Source organism: Pan troglodytes, chromosome X (assembly GCF_028858775.2).
Source record: "Pan troglodytes isolate AG18354 chromosome X, NHGRI_mPanTro3-v2.0_pri, whole genome shotgun sequence".
Taxonomy (NCBI): Eukaryota; Metazoa; Chordata; class Mammalia; order Primates; family Hominidae; genus Pan; species Pan troglodytes.
The window spans coordinates 72,735,715-72,756,719 of record NC_072421.2 but is presented as its reverse complement, the minus strand read 5'-3'; the positions used below and the strand labels follow the sequence as shown (position 1 = coordinate 72,756,719).

General features: G+C 43.1%; 1 protein-coding gene across 2 annotated transcripts in view; it reads left to right on the top strand.

Moving 5' to 3' along the window:
• The first annotated feature begins 2,394 nt into the window (after positions 1-2,394).
• NEXMIF (neurite extension and migration factor) overlaps positions 2,395-21,005 on the top strand; it is a 191,802-nt gene continuing 173,191 nt past the window's right edge. For both annotated transcript variants that reach the window (XM_016943675.4, XM_016943674.4), the window contains exon 1: positions 2,395-2,985. The gene's annotated coding sequence lies outside the window, so the exon portion shown is untranslated. The remainder of the gene's footprint in view (positions 2,986-21,005) is intronic.

The following is a 21,005-nucleotide window of genomic DNA, read 5'->3' as shown; positions in this document are numbered from 1 at the left end:
ATGGTTTCCTGTTTTATTAGTTCGCTCTGGCTGCCATAACAAAATATTACAGACTGAGTGATTAAAATAACTGAGATTTATTTTCTCACAGTTCTGGAGGTTAAAAGTCCAAGATGAAGGTGTCAGTAGGTCTGGTTTCTCCTGAGATCACCATCTCCTTGGCTTGCAGATGGCCTTTTTGTGTTGTCTGTGTCCTAATTTTCTCCTCTTATAAGGACCTCAGTCATATTAGATTAGGGCCCATTCTCAAGGCCTTATTTTAACTTAGTATCCTTTGCAAAGGCCCTATCTCCAAGCAGTCACATTCTGGGGTACTGGGAATAGTCAGAGCTTCAACATATGAATTTTTGGGGAAATGCAAATCAGCCCATAACACCCATGGTGTGTGTTCTCCCTCACTCTAACAAGTAGTAAACCCAAATTGTTCAACTACATTTGTGTTTCTGGTAGTTTTTGGCTGGAGGGCATTGACAAAAATTATAACTGGTAACAAATAAGCAACTAACTTTATAAAGGAAGAATAGCATATGTAGTTAATACAGGTGAAAACAATGTGCTTTCCGACAACGGAAAAAGAGCAATTCATTCTGGATATTGAGATCCAGCCAATAGATGGGTGGCATTTTACATGTTTAACCTTTTTTGTTTGTTTGTTTTTGCTTTTGAGAGCAGAGGCCAAATTTTGTCTTATTTATTCCAGTGCCTGAAAGATGCAAATATATTTGCACAGTGTCTCACAAATGCAAGATAAATAACATATCATCCCTATCCTCAGGACACATATACCTAACTTCCTTGTGACTCGATTTTCTCATTTGTAAAATGGAGATAGTAAAATTGTGTTTGTTGTGAAGATTAAATAATTCATGTAAATTGCTTAGCACAGTGTCTGGCACATAGTAAGGACCCAATAAGTATAATTATTTCAGGATGAGCTATTATTTATGGATGAGTTTCATAGATATAAAATGAGAGGGAGAAATAACAAGAGTGTTTCAAGCAAGTGGGATGACAGAAACAAAGGCACAGAGATGGGGAGTTGTAAAAGCCATACAGACAGTTTATGGTCCAGGAATGAAAGACCCATGGTAGAGCGCCTCAAACTTGGTAAAGTGACCCAGACCTTATTGTCAATGGGATATCTGGAACATTTATCTCCTGTACTTTGCCAGGGAAAAGAAAATATACCCCCGCCTCTGTACTGTTTCTGGGGAGGGATTGTGTGACAGGTGATGGTGAGAAGTTGCACACATCAGATCTCAAAGCCTGAGCCCTCGTAGCAAAATGACGCTGTAGCTGTGGCAGCAAAGAAATCTGAAATGAGGCCCTGCCTGACTGGAGAAGCTGTGCTTTGGCAATGATGTTGGAGCAAGTGCACACAAAGTAGCTACTTTTACCCCTTCTGTTCTAGTACCAACCTTTTCATCTCTTGCCTTGGCTCCTAGTGGTGACAAATCTCCCGAGGCTCAGGCCTCAACCTTGCACCCAGGACTCCAGAAGTACTAAATGGTCCCTCCTGAGTTGCTCTCCAATCGTTTTTGCTGTTTCCTGTTGAGTTCCCAGGACGTCTGAAGGAAAATGACCACCTAAGAGATTTTTCAATGACAGCCATCAGGCAGATCTGTTTTCCTTCCTGGCCATATTCAGCTTCCCTTCTTTCCTTTATTCCCCAAACGTCACTCCCCGATTGTCTGCCTTCATCCAACCCTTCAAAAAGGACCCACCTTCCTGGGGGCCCAGGCCCTTAAGAGTAGGTAAAGGTTGAATGGTTAGATGCTTGGTGGATGAAACCATTCAAATATTCTTCCCCAAACTTCAGAGTGCCCCTCTCCGCACACACAACTGCCCTAAAAGGCATGGGAGAGTGGTGTCCGGTTGCGTGTCTGCCAGGGGAAGAACGCACCACTGGCGTGGTGGACTGGAAGGGCAGCAGGAACGCGAGTGGGGGGCGGGGTGGGAATGGGGAAGGGGGGTGCGCGCCCTTTATGACAGGTGGCCGCGCAGTGCGCGCTCCCGGGCGCCCGAGGGGAGGGAGGGACAGACGGACAGAGTTGGGGGGGCACATAAGGAAGGGACCATAGAGAGGGTAAGGAGAGCGGGAGGGAAAGGGAGAGCTGTGGTGGGGAAGAAGGGTAGAGGGGGGAAGGCGTCCAGCAAGAACAGCCGTGTTGGAGGAAACAATGGCAGGGGCAACAGCGATGGTGGCAGCAGAGGCGGCCCCACTCTGGGCACCTTTCTGAATGGGCAGAGACAGCTCCAGGAGAAGAGGGGACCAGGCAGTGCCTGCAGAGGCTCTGAAAAAAGCGGCAGAGGGAGGAGAAGAGGGAGGAGGAAGAGAAGGAGGAGGAGGAGTAGGAGGAGGAGGAGGAAGGGGGAGGAGGGGGGACGAGGCAGGGGAAGAACCTGGGAAGGAAAACCAGTAGCATCAGCAGCAGCAGCAGCAGCAGCCGCCGCCGCCACCACCGCCGCCACAGCAGTAGCATTAGCGGCAGTAGCAGCATTTAGCAATAGCTTTAACAGCTATAGCGACAGTAGCAGCCGCCCTCCTCTCTCCCTCTCGCGGACGGCCGCAGCCACCGCACAGAGCGGGCTCCAGGCGCCGAGCGCGCAGCCCGCTCGCTAGGTAGCTCCAGCCGGGGCGAGCGACAGTGTAAGCGAAGCACGGACCCTTGGAGCAGCCGGGCAGCCGCGGAAGCTCTGAGTTTCAGGGCCAGAGCCCGACAGCTCTGACTCCATCTAGCGCGGCGGCGGCGGAGCCTGAGGGAGCGAGCGAGGAGAGAGGCGCGTCCACCTGGCGGGCCCAGCGCATGGAGCTGAGGCAGAGGCGGCGGCGGCGGCGGCAGCAGTAGCAGCGGCGGTGGCGGCTAAGGCAGCTCGAACAGCTGCGGCGACGGCGACAGCCCAGCCTTGACTGCGACCGCGCTAGCTACAGCGCCTGCTGCCTGAGCCCGCCAGCGACGTGCGCCTCGGGAGTCGGCCTGTGAGGTGAGTACGAGCGCTGCCATACAGCTTCCTGGCCTTCTCGCCGGCTCCCCGGCTGGCTCGGGGTGGCGGCCGCAGGGGGTGGAATGAACTGGGGTAAGTCGAGCTAGACGAGAAGGAAGGGAAAACGGAACGGAGGACGTCTGTATGCGAATGTGTGTGTCTGTGTATGAGCGAGCGAGGCCGCTAGGGCGAGAGATCCCGGCTCGCCCTGACAGGCACTGCAATCTAGGAAAGGCCTCTGTGCTTGCGCCGTAGGAAGGGGGTTGCGGGGGGAGGGGAAGCGAGCGGACCGGAGCCGCCGCGCTTACACGCACGCAGCTCGGCAGAGTGCCGCCTCCTTTCGGACTGGTGTAGGGTAGAGCCTGGCCAGGGAATGGGGCATGGGCATGGCACGCTTCGGCGAGAGCGGGAAAACCCACGCGGCGGCCGAGGCCGGGCGCTCGGACCAAAGCCGCAAAGGTGCGAAGCCGGGCGGCCGTGGCGACCACAGAGCGCCCCCAGGACACGCGCCACTCGGCCGAGGCTGCGGACAGGTTTAAGTTGGAGGCCAGACCGAGCCTCGCCCAGCTCATCTCCTTTGCGGAAATTGGCTTGTGGCCCCTTCGCGCTCTCGGTGGCGGTCGAATTGACGCTTTTCTGTGTGGCTTCTGGCGCTTCTCTCTGCCGCGCCCCGCAGCACACGTCGGCTCGCGTCTTGTACACCCTGTAGGGCGGGAAGGCCGTGAGCCGGCGCGGGGAGCGGAGTCCCGCTCCGGGAAAGTGTGGAAACCGCGCTGCTGAGTTGGCGCCGTTCCGCTGAGGAATTCAGCGATTTCAGCATGACTGCTTCTGTCTGTCTGATTCGTGAGGGACCGAATCACCCGCGCAAGGTTTTCTGTCTTTTTCGAAGTTAAAAAAAAAATTGGCATCCCCATTTCGACAACAGCACTCTTGATTTTTATCAAGCTTCTGGTTGCATTTTGGAATAAGTGGGTCTCATATTTTGCTTCTGGATCTTGGCTCCCAGCATATTGTTGAATGCTGTGCACAGCACTACATTTAGATATGTGGCCTTTTTCTAATGTTGCATTTTCTAGACTGTTATCTGAAAAGACATGATTTGTGTTGTAGGGCTGGCAGGGCTGTTTTAAAAAAATGTCTAAAGCACTTTAATCCCGGGATTTGAATATATCCTTGGTTGTTTTTGGTGGAGGAGTTCCTGGAATATTTTGCTTGGTGAGAAAAGGTGCTGTAATGGTCTTCTCTGAACTCCTTACGACCATTTGTGTTTTGGAGGGGTGAATCTCCCTTACATCTTTTACACATGAGGTAACATATGACCAAACGTTTTATTTACAGCAGTGACGTTCTTACGGCTGAGGAGAATTTACACTTATTGAAAAAATATTTTTAGAAGGGAACAAAAAAGTCCTAAGTAACTGTCATTTTACATATTAACTGGGAAACCGGCTAATCAAATAAAACTGGCTGAGTGTCTGAAACTCTATCCCAGTGAAATATGTGGCTGTGAATATAATTAACCATCTGTCTAGTGAGCAATTTAAATTTGGGCTGGTACATTTTTATTACAGTGTCTAATTTCTGGAAGACATACATTTTACCCAGCAGTAACAACAAAAACGTATTTGCTTACTAGGTCAAAAATTTACTGTGTGGTGGTGGTATTTCCCTTTCTTCCTCCATGTCTTTCATAGTCCCCACACTGCGTAACCTGGGAGGTCAAAAATGAGCTTCTTGTTTTTGCAAATAGCGTATTTACAATAGAGGAACTGAAACTAGCCCTGGTGGCTAGTGATTAGACATTTTTGTCTCTTAGAAATACTTTCCAATATTTCACCTCCCCGAAAATCTAGATAGATTGCATGCATGCTAGTTAAAAAAATATAATTTTTTGGTGCACATGGGGTAGGGTGATTGAACAAAATTTGTAAGACTTGAAATTTCTCTATTTACTTTCTCTTATTCTGATGAATTCTCTACCTGGCTGTCCCAACTGGCCCCCCCCAGACATAAACTCATACAAAAACACATGCTTTTTTCCTTTTAGACAGTTTTTAAGGTTAACAGCATTCAGATCTGTGATTTTAACAATATACTGATAAACTGCTTTTTTTTTTGTAAATCATAAGTGTAAAATACCATGACATAAAAATACATTGTACATGTATTTAAAGTTTTCCCTATGGTGTGATTTTAGCCAGAAATTTATTACTAGGAAAAAAGAGGGATAGAGTTTGAGTAGAGATGAAATGGCTCCGGGAAGATTAGATTTGAGAGACCTTCACCAAATAGCTATTGTTAACATAACATAATTTAAATGAACCACGGATTGATTGTGCAGTAAGCTAGAGAAAGTCATTTAAAGGAAAATATTTTTAAAGCAAATATTTGCCTAAATAACAGCTCTGATAAATTGGTAACAATTATGTAAGTACATGGCAGAATTTGACATATGTCAAGTCTGTTAAATAAATCAACCTGTTCAGTGAATAAATCTTTGATGCATCAGTGCTTTTTCACACACACACACACACACACACACACACACACACCCATAACACCCTGTTGCCAAAGTCAAACAACTGCAGTACTGCCACTTTCTGTTTTACTTCAAGTCTGTCTCTTTTCCCTCTTTTTCTTTTTTCCACAATCTTCTGGTTACCTGTAAGCTACCTGGTGAGCAGAGAGAACTAAAGGTGAGGTGGTGTTGCCTGTGTTTAGGAGGTGGGAGAAGATGAGAAAAGTGCTAAGTGTTGGAGCACACAAAGATGGGTTCATGGATCCTGGACACGGTCACTATGGAGGTCCTCGTCTCACGGACCACCATAGTGTATTTGCATAGGAGAAGGACTGGCCTATCCAGAGAAGCATTGGTTGCAGTTTCTCTGTTCCTAAATCCAGTTCTAGTAAATAATATTTTTTCTTCTGTATATCCCTTAGTAAGGGGAGAAAAATAGATTCTAAATGGCATTCCACTGTTACATTATCTTTAATCTTTTATCTGATGGCACATATATAAGTGTTCCCGGTAGGAGTAAGCAAAAGGAGAAAAGGGCCAAAGTGGATGAAAGGGAAGGGGAATGATTGACTAAGGAGCAGGTCATTTGGCTGCCTTGTTTTTCCCATCTTAAGAGATTTTTGGTTTGGACATTATTCATTTTTTTTTCTTTTACTTCCTCTGAAAAGTTGGCCACCAGCTCCCTAATGGACAGTTTCTCCACCAGAGCACCTTTTCAAACCCAAGGTCATAGGGTCAGACACAAAGCACTTGTTACGTTCTCTATGGCACTTCTCCAGGGCTGCTTGAAAACAAAACAAAGAATATATACACCTACTACGTACCCATAAGAATTAGAAAAACAAAAACAAAGAGCACCAGACAAGTTTGCATCACTTGGAGCTACCTTTAAGTTCACACCTTTTCTCTTGCCCAGAAAATTTCTTTTTAGGCAGAGGTGAACATTCGTGTCTTCTCAAACAACAAGTGGTTCTGTTTGTAAGTACATCACAACCTTGGGGAAATCTGGTCTGGGGTGTCGTCAGTTGGGAAAGTGGAGGGTTGGGGAAAGCTGCCTTTTAGTGATGATAGAGTCTTTTATGGGCCAGCTACAGGTAGGCGTGAGGACCTTCATTGTCTCTGTTCCCTTCAGTCCCTCATTGCCCACAGTGATTCACAGGCCTCTGCTAGAGAATGTGCTCATTTTGGTCTTTTTCTGCAGGTAAGCCCTATGATCTGATTTCTTTCCCTACCATCCTCTCTGGTGGAAAAGAAGCTGAAGTCCTCATGACCAACTATTAATACTATGTACACAATTATTACTTTTCCAAAGAGCACTTCAATATGTCATCTTATTTATCCCCAGTGTGATAATTTTGATGTAAACAATTATCTACTGTTTTCTCTAGCACCCTCAAGCCCCATTAAAAAAATTTTCAGCTTCTCACCCTCAGTAGCCCATTTTAAGTGTTATACCACTAGCTTAAACAAGAAGTTCCTCCTGATGTTTACTCTGAAGGGGTTTAGAGGTTTGAGACCAAGATTAATTATACCTTGGGCCTGAGTGCTAAAGTAGTGCCAAGTCATCCTCTGTCAAGAACAGGTGTAAAGACTTAAACGTTAGACCTAAAACCATAAAAACCCTAGAAGAAAACCTAGGCATTACCATTCAGGACATAGGCATGGGCAAGGACTTCATGTCTAAAACACCAAAAGCAATGGCAACAAAAGCCAAAATTGACAAATGGGATCTAATTCAACTAAAGAGCTACTGCACAGCAAAAGAAACTACCATCAGAGTGAACAGGCAACCTACAAAATGGGAGAAAATTTTTGCAACCTACTCATCTGACAAAGGGCTAATATCCAGAATCTACAATGAACTCAAACAAATTTACAAGAAAAAAACAAACAACCCCATCAAAAAGTGGGCAAAGGATATGAACAGACACTTCTCAAAAGAAGACATTTATGCAGCCAAAAGACACATGAAAAACTGCTCATCATCACTGGCCATCAGAGAAATGCAAATCAAAACCACAATGAGATACCATCTCACACCAGTTAGAATGGCAATCATTAAAAAGTCAGGAAACAACAGGTGCTGGAGAGGATGTGGAGAAATAGGAACACTTTTACACTGTTGGTGGGACTGTAAACTAGTTCAACCCTTGTGGAAGTCAGTGTGGCGATTCCTCAGGTATCTAGAACTAGAAATACCATTTGACCCAGCCATCCCATTACTGGGTATATACCCAAAAGACTATAAATCATGCTGCTATAAAGACACATGCACACATATGTTTATTGCGGCACTATTCACAATAGCAAAGACTTGGAACCAACCCAAATGTCCAACAATGATAGACTGGATTAAGAAAATGTGGCACATATACACCATGGAATACTATGCAGCCATAAAAAATGATGAGTTCATATCCTTTGTAGGAACATGGATGAAATTGGAAATCATCATTCTCAGTAAACTATCACAAGGACAAAAAACCAAACACCGCATGTTCTCACTCATAGATGGGAATTGAACAATGAGAACACATGGACACAGGAAGGGGAACATCACACTCTGGGGACTGTTGTGGGGTTGGGGGAGGGGGGAAGGATAGCATTAGGAGATATACCTAATGCTAAATGATGAGTTAATGGGTGCAGCACACCAGCATGGCACATGTATACGTATGTAATGAACCTGCACATTGTGCACATGTACCCTAAAACTGAAAGTATAATAATAATAATAAAAAGAACAGGTGTAGCAGTTCATTTTATTTAGGGGAATTTAAAACATTTCCTCTATGGAGGACTATAAGTAGAGTGACCATATGTTATGGTTTATGCCTGTTGCTCCAGCCTACTTATTTTACCCTCAAAAATGTCCCAGTTTGGAAAAGAATTTTGTGATCACCTTAGTATAAGCCACCTTTGAAAGAAACCATGATTCTCAATTTGGGGAGGTGATTATATTTGCAAAACTTGAGGGTATAATGAGCTTTGGAGACATTATAGTCCCCTAACCCAGCTCAACCTATCTTTTTCCTAGCTAAGAGATCTTTCTGGAGAAGAACCCCTGAAATGATTCAGGGTTTCGGCTCAACAGAATTGGATTATTGTCTCCAAAGGCATCTCTCCAAAATGCCTGTTTGTATTTGCACATACACATGCACATAAAGAGGTGATGTCTGCATGCTGGAAAATGGCTGCTCTAACTTTCATGAAAGACTGGTAAGAATTAATAAGTTTAAAGTTTATCAGGAGAAACTTAGGTTTAGAAGCAACATCCTGACCATGGTATTTGTGAGATACAAGGGCATAGCACCAAGAGAAGTGTTAATTCTTTTCAGAATAGGTTTGAGAAGTGCACAGGCAACTTTCTATTTCAAATAGTTTGTATGTGGTCATTACTCTTATGTATATAGTTTTTCAATTTGCCTTTTCCATAATGGACACGATGATCTTTTCAACTACCTCTCATTCCTCCCAGTATCCATGATTGGCTTTCATCGATCTAGGGCAGGAGTTAAAAGAAACTATGGCCCACAGGCCAAATCTGGCCTGCCATGGAAAAAGAAATAATGCAGACAAGAAAAAAAATGGAGCCATTTAGAGTTGCTTCTGCAAACATTTTCAGGCTTCCTCTTCTTAATTGAGCTTCATTTAGTTCAATGTTAGGATGAGTCCACATTTCATGATTATATTTCAGCTCATATCTAGTGTTTGGAGATTGTCCAGAGCCTGGTAGAGTGGCAGGGGGTGACCCGAAAAGTGAAATCCACAAATGGATTTTTTTGTTTGAGTCAAAATGTCAATAGCTATTTTTTCTTTCCTGCCTAGGTGAGTAATCCAAATTTTGTTGTGCCACTAAATTCTTTATGCCTTCCTCCCCAATACTTGTCATGTTATTCCAGACATGCATGCGATTTATTAACCCAGAGACTAGATCTCAGCAAATTGCTTGAATAGGAACATGCTTTGTCTTTAGTTACTAAATAACTGGAACACATCCTGAAGATGTGCTGTTTTACTAAGTAGGGAAGTAGAAAAAGTGGGTCATCACCATCTAGCCAATAGTCCCTAACCCTGGCATGAACCCCTGTGAAAATTCAGTGAATGCCAAGGATACTGTCTTCAGAAAAGTGCATATTTACACATGTAACACTTGCATACATTTTCAGGAAGTCCAGCCATATATTGTGAGTTTAAACCTCTGTGCTGGCCTTTCCCTAGCTGTTACAGAATTCTTGTTGTATGGCTGTCATGGTCATGGTAGCTTGAAATGGAAGCCATTAAATGTCTCTCTCAAAAAACATGTTATTAGTATATTTATGAGCCACATCCCTCAGCTACCGTACAAGCATTTTTCTGATTAGCCTTCACAGACATTTTTTTATTATGAAGAAGAGCCACTTAGCACTCACTTTTACATTACCATTCTCACCAAAAACGTCAAGACTAGTTTCCCCAAATTATTGACTTGTCAACTCTCTGATTCTTCAAAATGCCTGTTCAGCTTTCACACACCCCACACACAAGTTCATCATTAATATATAAAATATATTCCATAAAAGCTCACTCACATTTCATCTGCCTCTACCTCTCTCTGTTTCATCTGTTTCTCTCACTCTATATATTTCTCTTAGCCAAGGTTCTGACAAATGTGGGGAACTCTTTCTAGCACCAATCATTAGGTATGGTGATGGAGTCAGAGAGGGAGATGGTGTCTAGACACCTTCATGGGGACCTTGAGACACATGAGCCTTTTGGAGTATTAGACATCTTGGAGAGAGTTAATGTATTTCATCCTGGATATCTAACATCATATATTAAAGGCAAAGCTCCTTAAGCTCTGCAAACACAAATATATGCCACATCTGCGCCTTGCAGTTGGGATGGTAGTAATAGGTGGTATATTAGTCTGTTCTCATACTGCTATAAAGAAATGACTGAAACTAGGTAATTTACAAAGAAAAGAGATTTAATTGGCTCATGGTCCCACAGGCTGTACAAGAAGCATGGCTGGGTAGGCTTCAGGAAACTTTCAATTATGGCAGACGTGGAAGCAGGCATGTCTTACATGGCCAGAGCAGGAGGAAGAGACCAAAGGAGGTGGTGCTACACACTTTTAAACAACCAGAGCTCATGAGAACTCACTCACTATCATGAGAACAGCAAGGGGGAAATCTGCCCCCCATGACCCAACTACCTCCCACCAGGCCTGTCCTCCAACATTGGGGATTACAATTCAACATGGGATTTGGGCAGGGACACAAATCCAAACCATATCAAGTGGTATTCAGATTCATGAATAAATGTTTATTGCTTCTTGTCTTGGTAGTTTAGAATACTGTAGAGCATGTGGGTTAATAGAACCCTAAGACTGGAGGGGTCCATTAATGATAATTACTGATTCAATTCAGCAAACACTTATTGAACATCTACTCTGTGCTAAGCCCTGAGATATTGGGGACAGATAAAAGAATAAAATGAATTTTTCTGTCTCATAGGGAATTAGCTTTGCTCCTGGCTGGGTCTTTTTACCATCTGCATGAATTTACCCCCCTATTTTCCTAATTCAATGCATTCTTCTATTGTTTCTATGTTCTACCCCTTGGTAAATGTCTTAGTCTGTTTCCTGTTGCTTATAATGGAATGCCTGAAACTGAGTAATTTATAAAGAAAAGGAATTTATTTCTTAAAGTTATGGAGGCTGAAAAGTTCAAGGTAGAGGGGCTGCATCTGGTGAGGGCCTTCTTGCTGGTGAATTCTCTGTAGGGTCCTGAAGCAGTACCATGGCATCACATGGCAAGGGGGCTGAATGTGCTAGCTCAGGTCTCTCTCTTCCTCTTCTTATAAAGCTACCAGTCCCACTCCCGTGATAACCCATTTATCCATTAACCTATTAATCCATTAATCCATGAATGGATCAATCCATTCACCTTTTAAAGGCTCCACCTCTCAATACTGCCACATCAGGGATTAAATTTCAAAATGAGTTTTGGAGGAGACAAATCAAACCTCAGGGAGTTTCTTGGCAAATAGGTATCTCTAGCTGGGTTGAGACAAGATTTCCAGCCCCTATGGCAAAAATGCTTCTTTTCTTATCCTTGCATTAGTTTAGCAGGCCCCATTTAATAGGGAATAATGTGATTGTTTCCCTGTGATTCTGAGGCAACATTTCTATCACTGCTATCATTGGTGATGTGGAATTGCAAATATCATTAGCCGTGATGTATTGACCACTGCCTTAAAATTACAGTATGGAGTTGTTGATTCTGACTAATGAATTGAATGTACTCTGCAAAAAGCCAGCTGTCCATCTTTGAGTGGGTTGGTTTTTAACCCCTATTTGGTAGCTTTAGCAGTTTTCTACTATGGTTGCTGTAACAGATTTCCAAAATCTTAGTGGTTTAAAACAACAAATTTATATTTCTACAGTTTTGAAGGTCAGAGATTGTCTGAACTAGGCACTGGCTAGGCTATAATCAAGGTGTAGGCAGGGCTATATTTATTTCTGGGGTCTCTGGGTGGAGACTCCATTTTCTTGCTTTTCTGGCTTCTAGGGGCTGCTGGAATTTTTTAGCTCATGGTCCCCTTCCATATTCAAGCCAGAGATGGGAGATTGTTTCCTCACACTGCATCACTTAAATCTTGCTTCCATCATTACATTTCCTTTTCTGACTCTCACTCTTCTACCTCCCTCTTCTGTTTATAATGACCCCTCTACTTATATTTGGTCTATCTTGATGGATAAGCGGGGATAATATTTCCATCCCAAGATTTGTTGATTTTCAACCATAATTCTATCTGCAATTTTAATTCCTCTTGTGCCATGTAACCTAACATATTCACAGGTTCTAGGAGTAGGATGTGAACATCTTTGAAGGCCGTTATTCTGCCTACCACAGTGACTTGACTTTTTTGTTGTTACTTTTTATTTTGGAATAATTATAGAATCACTGGAAGTTGCAAGGACAGAGAGGCCCTGTGTATCCTTCTCCCAATGCCCCAATGGTTACATTTTGCATAATAGTTGTGTGTAGTTCTGTATCACTTTATCACATGTGCATATTTGTGTTTTTTATTTATTTTTAGTTTTGTAGAAACATGGTTTTACTGTGTTGCCCAGGCTGATCTTGAACTCCTGGACTCAAGAAATCCTCCTGCCTTGGCCTCCCAAATTGCTTGGATTACAGGTGTAAGCCACCGTGCCCAGCCAGCACACATGTATATTTGTGTATCCACCATCACAATCAAGATAAAATATTATTTCATCACCGCTAGAGATCTCTTTTGTGCTACACCTTTATAGTCTTTGTAATTCACCCCCACTCCTTTGCCATATCAAACTTGCAATCACCAATATATTTTCCATATCTAAAGTTTTATCATTTCAAGATTTTTATATAAATGGAATCATTGAGTATGTGACTTTTGGGGGTTGGCTTTTTTCACTCAGCATAATGCCCTGAGATCTATTCCAGTTGTTTTGGGCATTAACAATTCATTCCTTTTTACTGTTGAACAGTATTACATGGTATTAGTGTATCACAATTTATTTAATCATTCACCTGTAGGGAGAAATTTTGGTTGTCTGGAGTTTTTGGTTATTACAAATAAAACTGCTATGAACATTAGCATACAGGTGCTTTTTGTTTGGTTGGTTGGTTTTGTTTGTTTGTTTGTTTGAGTGGGGCGGAGACTTTCTCTGTTGCCCAGGCTGGAGTGCAGTGGCACAATCTCGGCCCACTGCAATCTCCACCTCCCAGGTTCAAGTAGTTCTCCTACCTCAGCCTCCCAAGTAGCTGGGACTACAGGCGCATGCCACCATGCCTGGTCAATTTTTCTAATTTTTGTATTTTTAGTAGGGACAGGTTTCACCATGTTGGCCAGGCTGGTCTTAAACTCCTGACCTCAAGTGATCCACCTGCCTTAGCCTCTGTTTACAGAGTTGGAATTACAGTGCTGGGATTACAGGCATGAGCCACTGCACCTGGCCTAGCATTTTTGTGTGAACATAAGTTTTCATTTCTCTGGGAAAAGCTCCCAGGAGTGCAATTGCTGCATTGTATGGTAAATGTATGTTTTAGTTTTTTAAACTAAAAACTGATTTTGCAGTTTTTTCAGAAACTGAAAATCTATTTTCCAAAGTGTCTGTAAGTACATAACTTATTATAGTCTACTAGTATCAACATTTTACCTGTTTGAGTAAATTATAGAAACCTTACCCCTCTTTAAGTTCCTTTAACCTTCCTCACTTATAATTGCCTTACTTTCTCTACATATATCTAGAACTACATTGGACAATGCTACAATTTTTGCTTCAACCCTCAAACATAATTGAGAAACCCAATGGGAGAAGCAAAGTCAATTATATTTACCCTTTTACTCTTTCTGTTGTTGTTTCTTTCTGAGGTTTCTAGATTTCTTCTTTTACATTTTTTTTTCTGTTAGAGATCTTCCTTTACTTATTCTTTTAATGCAGGTTTGCTAGCAACAAATTATCTTAGTTTTCCTTCTTCTGAGAATTTATTGATTTCCCATTCATTCCTGAAGGATATTTTCACCTGATGTAGAAATCCTGGTTGACAGGTTGTTGTTGTTTCCTGAAAGCATTTGAAAAATGTGCCATTTCTTTCTGGTCTTCATGGGTTCTGATGAGAAATCTGCTTTCATTTGAATTGTTTTACACTTGTAGTTAGGGTGTCATTTCTCTCTTGCTGCTTTTAAGGTTTTTTTTTTTTTCTTTAGTCTTTAGAAGTTTGACTATGATGTGCCTTGGCAAAATTTCTTTGGGTTCATCTGGTTTGGTATATGCTAAGCTTCTTATGTCTGCAGGTTTATGTCTTTTGCCAAGTTTTGGAAGTTTTCAAGTATTATTCCTTCAAATAATGTTTCTGTCCTGTCTTCTATTCTTCATGGTTTCTTCTGATGAGAGAAAACTTAGATCTTGTTTTTGTAGTTCTACAGGTCCCCGAGGCCTGTTCATTTTTCTCATCTATTTTTTCTCTGTTGTTCAGACTAGATAGTTTCTATCATTATATTTTCAAGTTAAGTGATTCTTTTCTCCATCTTCTTCATTCTGTTGTAGAGACCATACATTGAGTTTTTATGTTTTGATTATTATATTTATGAGACTTTCTATTTTTCGTTTGTTACAAGAGTGTTTCTAATTACTTATTGAAACATTTTTGTGATGGCTGGTTTAAAATCTTTGTCAGATAATTCTAATATCTCTTTCATCCTGGTTTTGCCACCTATCAATTGCCTTTTTTCATTCAGTTTGAGATCTTTCTGGTCATTGGTATGATAAGTGATTTTTATAGAAATATATACATTTTGTGGTATGTCATGAGACTTTGGATCTTATTTAAACTTTCTGTTTTATCTGGCTTTCTCTGGCACTGCTCTAGCTCCAGGAGCTCCAATTCCTGGGGAAGGGAGTTGCTGTCTTGTTACTGCCAGATGGTAGTAGAAGTCTGCTTGCTTGTTGACAGTTGGAGGGCAGGACTTCTCATTATTGCTTGTTAGGGGTTGGAATTCAGCCACATTTCAAGTGCTTGGTAGCCATGTATGGTTAGTGGCTACCATATTGGATAACATATATGTAGAGCATTTCTATCACTGCTCTAGGAAGACTGAGGTTGGGGGAGGGAGCAGTAAAGGAGCTTGGCACTACAGGAATTGGGGTTTGGGAAAACTGGCACAGATGGAATAAGACAAGGATCTAGTTATTGTATCTGAGGTCCATGGCTAGGGTTTGGTTCCAAAACCTGAGGTGCTGTGAGTTCTATCTAGAGAAATATGGGCACAGAGAACTCATCTGGTTAATATGGATCCAGTAGGGCAGAGTTAGTATCCATAGTATTAACTAAGTTTTGTCCTCTCAGCCATTGTAAAAGACATGGTGTGGCATGCTGCAGATCCTAGTACCACTCTATTTGAGTAGAGGGAAAGTCTTCCCTATTAGATGGCAGTTAGTTTGCTTATTTGTAGCAACATACTTGACCTCCATGACTGAGGTAACCATTGATTGAGGAAACGTTAACAGAAAAGAGTGAGTTGTGAAAAGGGTATTCATTTAGTTTATAGGATCTAGGGTTTATTTGGCATCTTGGTGGCCTTAATGTTCTAATCCTTGAGACTTCCAGCATGCTCAGCCAGGTGGGGAGCATTTATGTAAGAACTCTGTCCTTCACTGAGCTCTGTGTTGACTTGTTGGCACTTTTTGTCCAAGTCCCAAAGAGTTAGTGGACCCTGTTACACAGCTTCTTTGTACACTGAAATAACTGTTGCCTTCTCAAGTCTCTCTTTGCTTAGATTAGTGGGGGTATACTTAATGTAGATTCAGTGTTTTCAATCTCCCCTTGGGGCAGTTCGTTATATTTTCCCTTACTGGCTCTATGTGTGTATACATCCTAATGTGCTTGTATTTATGGACTGCCTGTGTACTGTATCTCTTGGCAAGGGAAAAGGAATACCTAGTGTCTATTGAATATGTATTGTTTGTATAGTATACAGGTCACATGACCTTTTCCCTTAGCAAGACCTGTATGTGCAAAGCTGTGGCTTTGACATGTTAAGATATTTCATAACACAGTCAAATCCACTTGGCTGAATAGGTGAAAGAAAAGGGAATTGAGCCAGGGCTATAGTGGGATTTTTCAGATCTATGTGGTTTGACTTAAAATGAAACAAAAATACACACTCATTTGAGAAAGAAGCAGTTTCAGAGTTAGGCTGTAAAGAGAAAATAAACATGCTTTATAACCCAAAGCCAAGGTGTTGGTTTTAAAACCCTAGACTGTGGCTCACCCAGATCCTTCCAGTATGTGTATATGTGGGGAGGAGGTGAGTGTTGCTGGTCTGCTACTCAGAGATATGGAGGTGGTATCATGGGAGCAAAATCCCAATTTGTCACTTTGTCTTTTAAGAAGGCTCCAAATATGCCACTTACTTTTTTTTCTTTGAGAAGGAGTCTTGCTCTGTGTAGTGGCATGATCTCAGCTCACTGCAACCTCCACTTCCCGGGTTCAAGTGATTCTCCTGCCTCAGCCTCCTGAGTAGCTGGGATTACAGGCACCCGCCACAACCCCTGGCTAATTTTTGTATTTTTAGTAGAGACAGGGTTTCACCATGTTGTCAAGGCTGGTCTCAAACTCCTGACCTCAGGTGATGTTTCCGCCTTGGCCTCCCAAAGTGCTGGGATTACAGGTGTGAGCCACCACATCCGGCTGCCACTTACTTTTGAAGACAGTGGTCACTAGTTGTGCTGAGGGGCCAAAGGGTCAGGATACTCTTATACAAATCTAGGAAGAGAACCTGGAATCACCTTTTCTTGCCATTGATCTTACCATTTTCCTATAAGCCACAGTATTAGTTTGTTTTCACACTGCTGATAAAGACATACCTGGGAAGAAAAAGAGGTTTAATTAGACTTACAATTCCACATGGCTGGGGAGGCCTCAGAATCATGGTGGGAGGTGAAAGGCACTACTTACATGGTTGCAGCAAGGGAGAATGAGGGAGATGCAAAAGCAGAAACCCTTGATAAAACCGTCAGATCTTGCAAGACTTATTCAGTACCACCACAACAGTATGGGGGAAACTGCCCCCGTGATTCAAATTATCTCTGACAAGGTCCCTCCCACAGCATGAGGGAATGATGGGAATACTATTCAAGATGAGATTTGGGTGGGCACACAGAGCCAAACCATAACATTCCATCCCTGGTCCCTCCAAATCTTATGTACTCACATTTCAAAACCAATCATGCCTTCCCAACAGTCTCCCAAAGTCTTAACTCATTTCAGTATTAACCCAAAAGTGCACAGTCCAAAGCCTCATCTAAGACAAGGCAAGTCCCTTCCACCTATGAGCCTGTAAAGTCAAAAGCAAGCTAGTTACTTCCCAGATACAATGGGGGTACAGGTACTGGGTAAATACATCTGTCCAAATGGGAGAAATTGGCCAAAACAAAGGGGTTACAGGCCCATGCAAGTCCAAAATCCAGCATGGCAGTCAAATTCTAAAGCTGCAAAATGATCTCCTTTGACTCCATATCTCATGTCCAGGTCACGCTGATGCAAGAGGTAGGTTCCCATAGTCTTGGGCAGCTCCACCTCTGTGGCTTTGCAGGGTATAGCACCCCTGCTGGCTGCTTTCACAGGCTGGCACTGAGTGTGGATTTTCCTGGCACATGGTGCAAGCTTTCAGTGGATCTACCATTCTGGGTCTGGAGGATGGTGGGCCTCTTCTCACAGCTCCACTAGGCAGTGCCCCAGTAGGGACTCTGTGTGGGGGCTCTAACCCCACATTTTTCTTCTGCACTGCCCTAGCAGAGGTTCTCCGTGAGGGCTCCACCCCTGCAGCAAACTTTTGCCTGGGCATCCAGCATTTCCATGCATCTTCTGAAATCTAGGTGGAGGTTCCCAAACCTCAATTCTTGACACCTGTGCACCCACAGGCTCAACACCACGTGGAAGCTGCCAAGGTTTGGGGCTTGCACACTCTGAAACCATGGGCCGAGCTGTACGTTGGCCCCTTTTAGCAACAGCTGGAGCAACTGAGACACAAGGCACCAAATTCCTAGGCTGCACACAGCATGGGGACCTTGGGCCTAGCCCACAAAACCATTTTTTCCTCTTAGCCTCCTGTGTCTATGATGGGAGAGGCTGCCATGAAGACCTGTGATATGCCCTGGAGACATTTTCCCCATTGTCTTGGGGATTAACATGTGGCTCCTTGTTACTTATGCAAATTTCTGCAGCCAGCTTGAATTTCTCTTCAAAAAGTGGGTTTTTCTTTTTTACTGCATCATCAGGCTACAAATCATCTGAACGTTTATGCTCTGTTTCCCTTATAAAAGGGAATGCTTTTAACAGCACCCAAGTCACCTTTTGAATGCCTTGCTGCTTAGAAATTTATTCCACCAGATACCCTAAATCATTTTGCTCAAGTTCAAAGTTCCACAAATCTCTAGGGCAGGGGCAAAATGCCACCAGTCTCTTTGCTAAAACATAACAAGGGTCACCTTTGCTCCAGTTCCTAACAAGTTCCTCATCTCCATCTGAGACCACCTCAGCCTGGACCTTATTGTTCATATCACTGTCAGCATTTTTGTCAAAGCCATTCAACAAGTCTCTAGGAGGTTCCAAACTTTCCCACATTTTCCTTTTTCTGAGCCCTCCAAACTGTGCCAACCTCTGCCTGATACCCAGTTCCAAAGTCACTTCCACATTTTCGGGTATCTTTTCAGCAACGCCCCACTCTACTGGTACCAATTTACTGTATTGGTCCATTTTCATGCTGCTGATAAAGACATACCCGAGAATGGGAAGAAAAAGAAGTTTAATTGGACTTACAGGTCCACATGTCTGGGGAGGCCTCAGAATCATGGCGGGAGGTGAAAGGCACTTCTTAAATGGTGGTGGCAAGAGAAAATGAGGGAGATGCAAAAGTGGAGACCCCTGATAAAACCATTGGATCTCATGAAACTTATTCACTACCACAACAACGGTATGGGGGAAACTGCCCCCATGATTCAAATTATCTCCCACTGAGTCCCTCCCACAACATGTGGGAATTATGGGAGTATAATTCAAGATGAGATTTGGTGGGGACACAGAGCCAAACCATATCAGCCACTGTGGGGTGGGTGGTTGTGTGTGTGTGTGTGTGTGCACGCGCATGTGCACATTTTTCTCCCTAATTCAGTAATGCTTTGTTAGCTATACTTACATGGATTTAGCACCTGAATGAACAGAAAAACCCATTTGTTTATTGTCGAAATAAAGTGGGGATGCCATGACATTGCTGACTGCCATGATTTGTGATTCATTAAGGCCAGGATACTTCTAGACAATCACTGAAAGTTGAAAAGCAGGTAAGTGAATTAATCTCTTCCCTTTGATTTTCACCTTTAACATTATAACCTTAGATATGACTTCAATATCTTCCAGCACTGAGTAGAATTGGTTAAGGGAAGGCCAGAGTGGATGTAGTTAACACCAGGAATGGAATTCCTTTTGTTTTCTGAAAATTCAGTTTATAGTTTATTAGACTGAAGAATCCACAGGCCTGCCTCAGACAACCAGGCCATATACTAGACAAGAGCACTCTCAGATTACACTTTGAAATGAAAGCCTATTTTGGCATAATATGCACTGAAAGGAAAAGTGTGCTCCTAGGTATGCTCTTTACTTTGCCTTTTGGACTGTCCTCTTGGGTTTCCTCAGCCTTTCTCTGATCTGTATGGCTCTAGGCCCCACTCCCAATAACCCTCTAGGAGGCCCTGTTCCATGTCATCTACTTATGGCACTGAAATACCAGGTGTCACATGGTATAAAGTAGTAGTGACCACAAGGGGCCCAGAGGAGGATGTTTGCCGAGGGAAGCAGCCTGTTTCCAGATCCTCAGGTAGAGGGTGTGCTCAAGCAGCTGAGACAGCCTGAGGTGGGAGAAGGAGCAGTGGATGATAGGTCAGAGCTGCCATTTCCATTGGTTGTTGAGATGGCCAGCTGAGGGAGACAGTTGTTTGTTCAGTGGTCCTGAGGAAGTAAAATCATATACTGGTGTTTTTTGATTCAGGCGACAGATTGATGTTAAGGGACCATAGGCATTTAGGCTGCCAATAATAATACCTGATCATCATATAGCTCCTTCTAAAGGACTCAAAGGACTCCTATATTTTATTTCATTTGGCCTCACAAACATCTTCATGGACTTAGGAAAGGTAAATATTGATAGTCATGTAGGACAAGCTTTTCTCTCTCTCTGGGCCTCAGAATTTTCAAATTGTGAAATGGAGGCTTGGTCTAGAGATGATGATCTCTAAGGTCGTTTCCCACAGTAACAGTTTCTATGGTGGCAACATCTTCCAGGTGGAGGAATTAAGTCTCAGACACTTTAAAGTGAGTTGCACACAACTACACTCTCTATCAGGTACAGAGTGATGATTACAGGCCCAGGCCATGATCCCTTCCCTTAGCTTGCCCTATTAGTGGTCTCTTTGAACAGTGAGGTAAGGGGCAGGGGGGGGTGCTCTTGCTTCTGAACACACAAGGGCTTTACTTATCTGTTTCATTTAACACTCTCCCCTCACCTGACCACCTTCCCAAACTACCTCCTGTCACTCATCAGCAGGGCCTTCAACTTTTCCCTTGATGTTCCTCGGGATTCATATCTTGTTTGACTGCAGCTGTTTTCCTGGTGTATTGTGTGGCTAGATGCAAAGTCATTGCTACCCTTAGAGAGTAAAGTCTGGAACCAGCACTTCAGTTACATCAGGAAAGAGAGGCTGTGCCTCCTGGGTGTGGCAGGGGGTCAAAGTGAGAAGAGACATTCAAAAACATCATATTATAAGGTGCCATGAAAAAGCAAGGAGGGTCTGTAGATTAGGGCTGGGGAAAAAGGACTGGACAAAGGTATGATGGGGGAAATCAGACAGTGAGTTGATGAAAGCAAATACATTCAATGATCAATTAATATGCAGCAAAGAGGCTAGGATGCC